At 39.1% G+C, this 11,476-nt stretch overlaps 1 protein-coding gene across 1 annotated transcript in view; it reads right to left on the bottom strand.

Moving 5' to 3' along the window:
- LOC107104280 (F-box-like/WD repeat-containing protein TBL1XR1) overlaps positions 1–11,476 on the bottom strand; it is a 59,336-nt gene that overhangs the window by 16,954 nt on the left and 30,906 nt on the right. The window contains exon 2 of the mRNA XM_015404248.1: positions 7,734–7,803. The gene's annotated coding sequence lies outside the window, so the exon portion shown is untranslated. The remainder of the gene's footprint in view (positions 1–7,733; positions 7,804–11,476) is intronic.

Raw genomic sequence — 11,476 nt, 5'->3', positions numbered from 1 at the left:
CCTACAAAAAAATCTTGGAGCCATGGTCCAACATTACACAGACTTCTGCATCTCTTTCACAGGATAAAAAAGCAGCAGATGCTGATCTTTGATCTGTCTGTCAACCCGCAGGACAGTAGAGGAGAAAAAGGTTCCGCCTCTCTGACATGTTGGCTCTTTGTTTGCTGTAGCTGTCACCAAACGGGCTGCGTTCAGGACACAGAACAACGGCAGGCAGGCAAAACAAATACATGTAGAGAACATAGTAACATCAGCTGTCTGGATCACGACCACATAAGGTTCAGCATGTTGTAGCATTCAACAAACGGAGCCAGACTGGAATATATTAAACACACAGAGGGACTGAAGCCGTTTCCTGTCCTTTTGATTCAAGGAATAAAACAGAAAGCATCGTGCTTCCCAAATCCTTGTTTAACCAAATAGTGTGGCTGTAATGATGGATTCAAATGACCCCGCTTTTTTAAAAAGTCCGTAGTCACGTCATATGTTTATACCAAAAAGACCAAATCCAGTTAATTATCCTGAAATAAGGTTGTATTCTTCAAACTTTTGTCCTGATGGGGTTTTAATGCCAGGCTCATTTAGCTAACATAGACATGGCGCCATCTACTGGGAGCACGCTGAACTACCAGGAAGCCAGTAGTGGTCTAAATCCAGACAATGATGTAATGCCTTGCATAAAACCTACAGCTCAGGGGATACAGCTTAAAGCATTGCTAACACAAGTAGCGCTATTAGCTACTGTAGGACATGTCCTCACATGTCAATCAACTGAGCTTTAGTGAATTCCAACAGTCAGACTGTTTTCCCAGAGCAACTCTAGTTTTGTCTTGCTTGGAATCAAACATATTTTTTTTTCTCTTTTTTACTCATGATCCTTGACTTTTCTCCCATTTTTTTCCACTCGCCTTCAGCACTTTGGCTTGTTGACCAGTTGTATAAATTTGCAGTGTCGTAATACCAGTCAGGTGATGTAGTTACAATAAATATGCACAGAATGGCTTTATTTACTGAAAAAAATTAGCAAAATAAAGCCTAAAAGACAAAAATAACAGACACTCTGCAAGCAGGACGCTGTGCATGTAAACAGAGTGAATTTCAAGTGTATAAATATAAAAAAATGCAAAATTTGCACCAATAAATGTGGCAGCTCAAGGTGTGTAATTTTAGCACATTTTGGATAAATTTGCAAATGTCTTGATGTGTCCTCAGATTCTTCCTCGGATGGATTTCCCAGTCTATCACCCGCATGTACAGCAGATTAAAAAAAATTAATAAAAATAATAGAAAATGCCTTTTTTTAAGTTTCAAATTCAAAAAAATTTAACAAATACATTTTTTCTAAGACATTTCAGGAGTTAATATTAAAGTGTAAGAAGAAGCAGAGGTTAAACAACCAATAGGAGTTGGTCAGTGCTTTTTAAAAGACATTTTAATTTATCTTAGTAAAAAGTAAAAATTGAACAATAGTTTCTGAATGTATTCTGAAGATAATCTAAAATATTATTTCAACTTTGCACATGAGCTATAACAATAATACCACTACAAGCGGTTTGGATCCCTAAAGCGAACAAAGGGAATGAACTGGAAAACTATTAGAATCAGTTCTGCCCTGATGGACCAAACAGAACCATTTAAATGAGCGTTTAACATTTTCAATCAAAGTAGATAGAACCAGTAAATATCCTTAAATCCTAAACAATGCAACATTACACCAATAAACAGGCCTAAAACTAACCGACCACCACAGCAGCAGGATGGGGTTATTATTAGATCTGGGCTTTGTGTAGCCATCAAGCTGCTATTTTTAAAACCGCCATTTTTCTGTTTCTTGTCCTCGACCCAGTTAAAGCAGCAGAGAGCGTTCAGTCAGCAGCGCCGTCTGTGGAGAAATGCTATTCTGTAAACAACGAGCTGTGTTTCCCTCTGCTGATGGCTGCTGTGGTGGCGCTGTGGAGCCGCTGTGCATCGTTTGGTGGATGGGAATCTCTGCCTGCCCCTCTCCTCCTCTTTCTCTGTTTCAGCTGCCAGCAGCAAACTGCTGCCTTTTAGTCAATCCAGCCCCACTGATCGAGCACCATAGAGGGGGAACAACGTGGACACGTTTTGGTCCAGGAAGCACACCGTCACAAACTTCCAGAGCAGGCTGTAAAGCCACACATACGTACAGAAGGGGGCTCGTCGATCCAATCAGTGGCTTCCATAAGGAGATTTTTCCAGACTGTGTTTATGGTACCATGTTACACAGAAGGTTTTCTAAGATGCATAAGCATCAATTAGAACCTGACAGCATTATTGACCTACTTTGTGAATTTTGCCTCAATCCCAATGAGAGACAGCTTTCTCCAGCATTTATTCCCATGTTTCTTCCTGCTCATTGGTGAAAGAAGACATCTTGTGAAGCTGTTTAAAGTCTAGAGTTGTGTAATAAACACGCAGCCACAAACTCCTCATTATGACCACTCTCCTCCAACAGAAAGCTCTACACGCCGCCATAATTGTTCAGCAATTTTTTTTACAATCCTGGCTCCTTTTTTTTTTTTTTTTTTACTCAATGCATTTTACGAAGCATTGAGAGTTCATATGTATGGCTGCCTGACGCTGCAGTTGACTTTAAATATCACATTACCTGAGAGGGATACATGTGACTGGATGTATATTAAAAACAAAAAATTAGGGCTGCAACAACGAATCGATAAAATCGATAAAAATCGACTTTTAAAAGCGTTGGCAACGAATTTCATCATCGATTAGTTGTGTCGCGCGATTATTGCGTCATCCGCCGCGCCGTCATCACTGCCTCTTGACTGAAAGAGGAAGAAAAAAAAATATGGCAGAGCGAGTCAGCGCCGCAGGTGCAGTGTTGCCAACTCAGCGACTTTTCAGACCCCTCCAGCGACTATTTTTCAAAAAGGCGACTAGCGACAAATCTGGCGACTTTTTTCGGTGTCACTGGCGGCTTTTGGAGACTCTTAGTGAAAGCATGTATCATTCCTACTCTGCCGTGGGGCGCCTCCCCCACACCAACCGCGTTTTCCCGCAGGAGTCCCTCTCAGCGCTGCAGTCAGAGCCTCAGCGTCCAGACTGCAAATGAAGCGCGCATGCACCGGGATTGACGGCGCAAATTGATCACAATAATTAAAATAGCCTGCGCTTTGTAAAGCGAAAAAAGTGATAACATGCAACTTTTTTCAAAAGAAATTAACATGGCACGGAAGCACCATGTTTGTTTGGTTTTAAAGTGGGGAAACGTAACGTTAGTTTCTCAGGTAGCTCATCTGATGCTTTCCTTACCGTGTTAGTAGGTTACAGACAGTAATAAGGTTGGCTACTTATTTTACCTTTAATTTCATTTGAATTAGCTTAAGCAGCGTTTACATTTACTTTATAAATAAATTAACTTGCAAATTATGAGGGCAAGGCTTTTAAAGTTTAAATCTTCTGGCAAAGATAAAGTAAAGATCCTGCAATTTATGGAAGTAAAGCAGAATAAAATCCAGCAAGATCAGTAATATGTCAATTAATTATCTGCCACATTCCCATGTAAATATCTGTCTTTGGAGGATGTGTTTTTTAGCACCCCTAGTTCTCTCATTTTTATTCCAAATACAATTTATAATTTGAATCACAGGGCTATTTTTATCTCTATGGTTCAGTATTTTCTCAAGTAGCAACTTTAACTGCTATACTTTCCTGTCTTAAAAGGCAGAACTCTTCTAGTCTAAAAAAACTCATTTGTTGAAATGGGGGGGCCTATTGTTTGAACCCCTTAGGGGCTTTTAAAAACAAAAATGTCTTTTTTTGCGCTTTATGAAACAAAGTAGCCTATATTTTGTGGATGTACAGCTACATTTCTCATGTAAGTTTGCGTAGTTTTAACACAAACATTTATTTTTCATATTGCACCAGTACAGTTAATGAGCAACCTGTACTTGTGTGCTTGTTTGTTCTGTCTAAAATGTTTATTTTGGAATAAAGAGGTTAATATAAAAAATATTTTTTGTCCGATTCATCGATTAATCGAAAAAATAATCGTCCGATTCATCGATTTTTAAAATAATCGTTAGTTGCAGCCCTACAAAAAATGTAATCAAGTTACTTGCAGGGTCTGTAATTAATGAATCGCAGTGAAATCACATTTTAATCGAAAACCATATACCGGCAAAAATAAAGCAACCTTTAAAAATAGAAAAACCTGTGCGCTAGTTGCAGTGTTAGCTGCAGCCCTAATTGTTATTAAAAAAAATTTAAAGACCAAGTTTGTTTATAAGCTAATGTTTCTATCCATTGAATTAATACAGTAAGTTTATTTTCTTTTTTATATATTGTACATATTTGTGTTCTTTTAAAAATATTTTCAGTACACCTCAGTAGTTTTGAAAATTTTGTTTGAGTCCTGCACGTCCTTTATAAACCTTAATACCGCAGCATCCACAGGTGAATCAACGCTGTTTAGTTTGAACTTCTTATCTTGTAATGATTGATTATAATATCAAGGCTACTTTAACAGAGCAAAGGATGTATTCCATCCATCCATCCATCCATCCATCCATCCATCCATCCATCCATCCATCTCCCTTCCACTTATACCAAGCGGGGTGGCGAGGGGTACTGGTGCCTATCTCCAGCTGCCTACGGGTGAGAGGAGGGGTCCACCCTGGACAGGTTGCCAGTCCATCGCAGGGCGACACAGAGACAAAAAGGACAAACAACCATTCACACACACTCACACCTAAGGAGAATTTAGAGAAACCAATTAACCTAACAGTCATGTTTTTGGGCTGTGGCAGGAAGCCGGAGTACCCGGAGAGAACCCACCAATGCTCAGGAAGAACATGCAAACTCCATTTAGAAAGCCCACAGCCCAGAAATCGAACCGGAACCTTCTTGCTGCAAGGCAGCAGTGCTATCCACTGTGCAACTTAGCAGCCCAGAAGAAAATATTCATTTATGCCAGAGGTCTTCAACGTTTCCAAGGCCAAGGACCTGCAAGCTGATGGCGAGATGGAACGAGGACCCTATAATTATATATATGGTATGAAATTATATCAAACTGGTCCTTATAGTAACTTTATTACAGATGGAGTAATGTAACGATAACACCGTTTACGTCCCGTGATCCGTGCAACAGTGGGTACAAAGTACCACAATTTAGTTCAACTTGGTCCCAATGGAATTCCCATTGGGAACCTACTAGCACTAAGCTGCTAACTGGTTAGCAAGATGCTTCCGACAAACCGGCCACAATCAAACTTGCCTGCAAACCTTCCGCCAGAAAAATCCCGCCCCCTTGATCAACGACCAATCGCATTCACTTTATTCTCTCGTGTAAAGTCGGGCAGCACTCGAGAGAATCCCAAAATGCAACCGTTGGAACAGTCGTTTCCCTACGAAAGATACTAGGAGCTAAAAGATCGATATTCTATCAGGCAGCCAAAAATCAGGTTATATTGCCAAATTATTTTTTTTTCCCACACCCCTACTTATAAGCCACTTGCACTTGTATTATGTATTTGGTTTCAGACGGGACCCTCTGCATGCACATGCAAACGGAGTGAGAAGTGGGTAGGGCAAGGGACTTCTAAAACAACCTTCCATGTTTCCACCCATTTCCATTATAGAATACTGAGCTCCAAAAGTGTAATTCCCTCAGACGTCAGCACACAGAGATTTTTCTCTAGCTATAAATCAGTGCTGCTGTGCCGCTGCTAAATTGGGGATATTTGTGTTAAATATAAGCCAGTTTCATTCCTAATAACTCAGAGCCACCTGGTTCGTCCTGCTGCATGAATTTAATACAAAATTACATAAAATTACATGAATTTATTGCCCCAAACTCCTGTGATGCTGCTTGTGCATCAGATTTACAAGTGTACAAGAAACAGAAGATACAAAAGGTTTCCGCTACGGATTTTAGTATGTATATGAGAAAATGCAATTAATTGTCTTAATTTTTTAAACGTCTTAAAATTGATTGATGAGTCTAAATTAACATCTTAAAGTCTCGGCTCCAATAATAAATCAAGATCACCGGTTTCTCACAGCTGTCTCACTCAGAACATGTGAGCAGAAGAAACTGCGTTAATTGAACAGGTTTCACAGATTACAGCCTTTTTTTTCAAGTTATTTTCAACGGCTTCAGTGAAACAGTCTGTTCGCTGCCTGCGAGAATCTATTCTCAGTAACAGGGTGTCAAAATGCAAGGGGTGTGAGCAGCAAACAAACAGAAAGCTGAAGGAAACCAGGTGACCATAAGCAGAGCTGCTGTGAGGCGCAGGTTTCATTTTGGGATACGGGGTTAGAGATGAAGTAATCTGAGTTGGCGTCCAATCAGCTGTCAGAGCTGCTAAACTAAATACAGATGAAAACAAGACGGAAATCTGAAAATTAAATGTGTGACTCATGCAAACAGAAAGGTGTAAATTAACCCTAAACATTGCCTCACTACTATCAATCATCATCATGTCACCAACTTTAACTGTTGCTAAAATTTACCACGAGATGCATGACGGAGTAAAAATTAACACCTCTAAAGGAAAAAGAGAAACCAATATCTATTTAACTTTCATGTCAGGGGTTTATGACAGCTTTTAGTGTTGACTGTGGTTCAAGTAAAAAAAAAGCCAAATGATGAAAAAAGCCAGTATATAACACCCCAATGAGAGACGGACTCCTGCAACACTTCTGGTGCAAAGCAGCCGAAAATATAAAGGTTACAACTTCAGGCTAAACTGCATGAATTATTTTTACTTTTTTGATTAATCGATTTAATAATCGGATAGCCAGAGGTTCCTTAAAGAAAACCTTTTGTGAAAATAAAACAGGTGAAACTAAAACTTTTCACTTGAGGATGCTGGATAGAGCATATTGATGGAAAAAATTATTATTATTTTTTTTCTTAAATGCAAACTGTTTTTAGAAATTCTTATTTAAAAAAAAAAATCTAAACTCTAATCTGAACTTTTTGACTCACCAGCCAAGTGGAGTTGAAGTTTATATAATTTAATGGCCAAAAAAACAAAATGTGTTCTCATATTTTTAAGGAACATATTATTTCACTAAGGCACTATGTTAAATGCAAACAAAATAACAGTAGAAGGTAATTTAGCTATATTAAGTTGTAATTGAGAATTTCATAGAATTTCTAAAGGTGCAAATGCAAAATACATTTATTTGATAAAGTGGCCCTACATAAAACCATTCATAAAACAGCAAACTATTTTCATTTGTTATATTGTCCATAAATACATGCGTAGCCTTTCTTCTCCAAACTAAAAGATGAAAGAATGTGACTAAAGCGTTACTGTGGTCCAAACATTTACTCACCTTGCAGTGAATGGTACTCTGGCATTAACTCGCTAAATTTAAATTTTTGTGGCATTTGGCGAGTGGAGACTGTTAATTTCCTGGAGAAAAGTCACCTCCAAAACCTTTAACCGATTATTAAATATTTCAATGTTTTATATCTAAATTGCATTTTTCTTTAAATTAAAAATGTTCTTTGCTTGAAACAATTTTGGAACAAAACTCACGTCATAGACGTGCTAACATTTGGGCTGATGAGTTTACGGATGTTTTCTTTTACGCCGAGCGAATACAGCCTCTAAATTCTGATTTTTACCTGGTGCATTTAGTGCGTTTACCGTAAACTACCTAACAGCCGAGCCTCTGGAAGCACGGATTGACCTGCTGTAAACGGAGGTTTAACGGCCGAAGCTGCTAGGATCACTCACCCCAGCAGTAAGTCTGCAGACACCGCCGCTGTCTTCAGGCAGTCAGGACTTTAAACCATGGGTTCAGAACCTGCAGCAAACAGAATCAACCATTAGTTTGGTACAAATTAACAGACGATTAACAGCAGAAAAGGCTGGGATTTTCTGAGGTGGGGTTCTACAAAGTTAGAATAGAGGCACCCTTTATGGGGATGCAGGTTATCGATTAATGAATTTATCTAAAGTTGACTAATCTTATCAATGAACCGATTCGATTAATTAATAGGCAGCCATAAAAAAAAAAGGTTAATCTTGTATCAAGAGGATCCCTTTAATTCAAAAATAATTGGACATTATTATATTTTTACCATTTATTCTACCAGATTTACTTACTGACTGAATGAATACAAATATTTTATTTTAACGCATCACTAAAAAACATATTTAATAAGATTTAACAAAACAGGAACATATTAGGTTACTGAATAAAAAAGATGAATAAAATATGTGAAACACGACCATTAATAATTAATCAATAAATTAACAGGGTATGTCGCTCTGCTATACTGTCAGGCTGTTAGTTACTTTTTATTTAAGTTGACGGCATCTGTGGTATAGCTCTCTGTTTTTTAGTGTAATCCAGCAATCAGTGCTGGGAGAGAGTTAAGGCTGATTTATAAACCAGGTCGTCTGCGTAGGTGTCGCAGTAAACAAAAAGACGTCCCCGCCCCCTCCCCAGACACTCCGCTGCACCTCTCCCAAATTGTAGGTGACCGCAAACGTTGCTGCAGACAGGAGGCCGGCTTGTTTTGTTTTTATGACCACAATTGCGGAAAACAACGCTTTAATGCTCTTTTTTTGTGACATCCGGTTCTTTTTGCGTTCCCGCTCACATTTCCAAATATATGCAACTTGTGTGTTTGCTCTACTGTATGGACTGCATTCAGATAACGCAAGTGTCCTGCATGTGCAGTAGAGGAGGCAATGACATCACAACCGAGCGTGCTGTGTTTACAGAAGTAAACATGGATGGTAGCGCTGGAGCGCATCTAGCGACTTTTCCAAACATTAAAAACGCAATCTTTACAAGATGGTTTAGAAAAGAAAAAAAAAAAAGATAATGCTCCTAGCATTATCGTTCACTATGGCTGTCGTTTTTCTTCCTGCTTATGCGTAGCAAGATGCCGAATAGTGACCTTTGTTGAGTATTAATGGCGTTCAGGTCGGATAAATGCGACCTGGCTATACAGACACAGGTCGCATATAGCTAAAAAAAAGAAAAATTTGAATTTGGGTCACTTCAGGCTGCTGTGTGAACATAGCTTACGTTCACATAGCAGCCTGAAGTGACCCACGGATTGATCTGCTGTAGGACCAAACATTGTTGTGAAGTAACAAACATATGTGTTCCTGAATCCAATATGCACCTGTTTGCCATTAATACTCGACAAAGGTCACTATTAGTAAGAAAAACAACAACCATGGCAGATGATAATGCAGCGAGCCTTCGTTATTTTTAACCATCTTGAAAAGATTGTGGTGTTGATGCGCTGGCTAAGGTTGGGAAAGATCGCCAGATGCACTTCAGGACTACCGTCAAAAAAATGTAAATAAAGATTAAAAAGTTACAAGTGACTGTGCGGTAGAGAAATTGAGAGTTATTAAATATAAAAACAAAAACAGCAATACATTTACAGATGAAACTGCTATGAGAGCAACAGCACAGATGAAGAAAAATAGAGACTGCAAAAAACAGTATGGATGTGAGCAGAAACTGGATCCCTTCTATATTATAAATACACCATTTCATGCCAAAACCGGTCCGAGCTCAGTAACTGAGATAACTTATCGTGTGTAAATGGAAAGCAAACAGACGAGCCATTGTTTTTTTGGAAGATAAACACTCCCGCCAAAGTTCTCGCGAGTTATCGAATAGGCTCCCCCTTGCACTTTGGCGGGAAACTGCAGTTCGTCCCTAGAAATTCCAGACTGACGTACAGAAGCATACCAGCAGAACTGGTTCACAACCAGACTCAAGCAAGATTTGATGTGTGCGGATGCAGAGGTCTAATCTGCCCTTTACTTGTGATGTATGCCAACAATCAGATAACTGACCTGTAACTTAAGGCCCACGTATGGCATACGCTGGCATGCGTTGGGATGAACTTAAATCGACGTACAGAGTGCTCATAACTTATAAAAACTGACCCATAATTTATCCTACGTATGTCAGCGTTATTGCTTGATTTTTCATACGTCAAACATATGCTGGCTAAATCATCAAGGTGTGAGAGGGGCTTTAGAACAGTGTAACAGTAGGTTATAAACTGGACCATCAGCAGCCTTTGGGCCTGTGCAGACAACACTGCACAGCTAAACGTCATCAAATGGAAAACTCTGACCTGCTGAGGCAGTGACCTGCATGTTAAAACGCTTACAGGTCCAGCAGGCAGCCGTACTGAACGGAGTGGCTTCATGTCTGATGTTCTTCACATAGATCATGGCTTCATCCTGGCTTTATTCTCTCTGTATTTAAAGTATGAAACCTGTCACTTCCAGAGAGCAGGAGGACGATGATGTCCAGTTAAACTCTGGTAGAAATCACAGCTTCAGAACGAAACATTAAATCTTTAAGCCGAGCTCTAAAACTCTGAACATGCTGATTTTTTCCAGCCTGTTATCCTTGACCCACATTCCCTGTGTGCAGTTTTCCTTTCACTCATTTTTTCCATTCATCTTTCCCCTCCTCAGGTTTCTGGCAGGGCTGCAGAAAAAAAGCCACTTGGAGAGGAACTGGGTGTGGCTCCTAATGGTGCGTTTAAATCTGCAGTGTACTTGGTGGAGGACACAGCCCAGCCTGCCAGAAACGAGGTTTATAATTAGTCTAAAGCTCTGAAATACTTGGATCCAATCAAGACACCTATGAGCTCAGTCCCTCATTGGCCAATGGGATCCCACTTATTTCAGGAAAATAAACGGTTAATGACATTAATTGTAACAAACCCACATCTAACCAGCTTTCTCTCTTGATCCTTTGGATGTTATCCACTCAACTCAATATTTTATCATAAAAAAAAGAAAATGTTAGAACTGTAAATTTAGAGTTATATGTTTATATTATTTTTTATATATATATTTTTATTTTTTACTATTTTTCAAGGCTGCACTTTAAAAAAAATGAAATTGTCCAGAGAGCTGTTCCAAACCAAATTTCTTTTTGTTTTACACTTGTTTAACAAAATGAGAAATAAATCTAGGTGTAGCTAGAACTGCTCCAACTGACCAACAGCATCAGCATGAAGGCAGTTATATGGTGATCGATTAAACGTATTTTGAAAATAATGACCTTTGTAAAACTCAATCTGATAAAAAGAAAAACAAAAATTAAATCTTAAAAAAAATATTGAGTAATATTGGAAAAAATATTGGGGCATGTCTGCGTTAACTGCGACACACAAGACGACCTGGTTTCTGAGTAGGGATGTAAATAATAATAGTTTTGTAGTGAAGCATCGATCCAACAGCTGACGATCCGATGCATCGACACGTCCGCAAGATAATCGATTCATGGTTGTTGTTTTTTTTTCCGGTCTATTTTTATCCATTTGCTCCTGGGCGTAGTTCTCCTCCCGTGCTGCGGTGGCGCTACACCTATTTTGCCCTCCTACCTCGCTTCCTGGTTATACTCTTGCAGCAGTTTGTTGCAGTGAGCTTGACACAGACATTTTTAAATTATGCTCAATATTGAAGCGTGGTCTGTGCTA

Source organism: Cyprinodon variegatus, unplaced genomic scaffold, assembly GCF_000732505.1.
Source record: "Cyprinodon variegatus isolate N-32 unplaced genomic scaffold, C_variegatus-1.0 Scaffold1676, whole genome shotgun sequence".
Lineage (NCBI taxonomy): Eukaryota > Metazoa > Chordata > Actinopteri > Cyprinodontiformes > Cyprinodontidae > Cyprinodon > Cyprinodon variegatus.
This window is presented reverse-complemented; position numbering and strand designations above follow the sequence as displayed.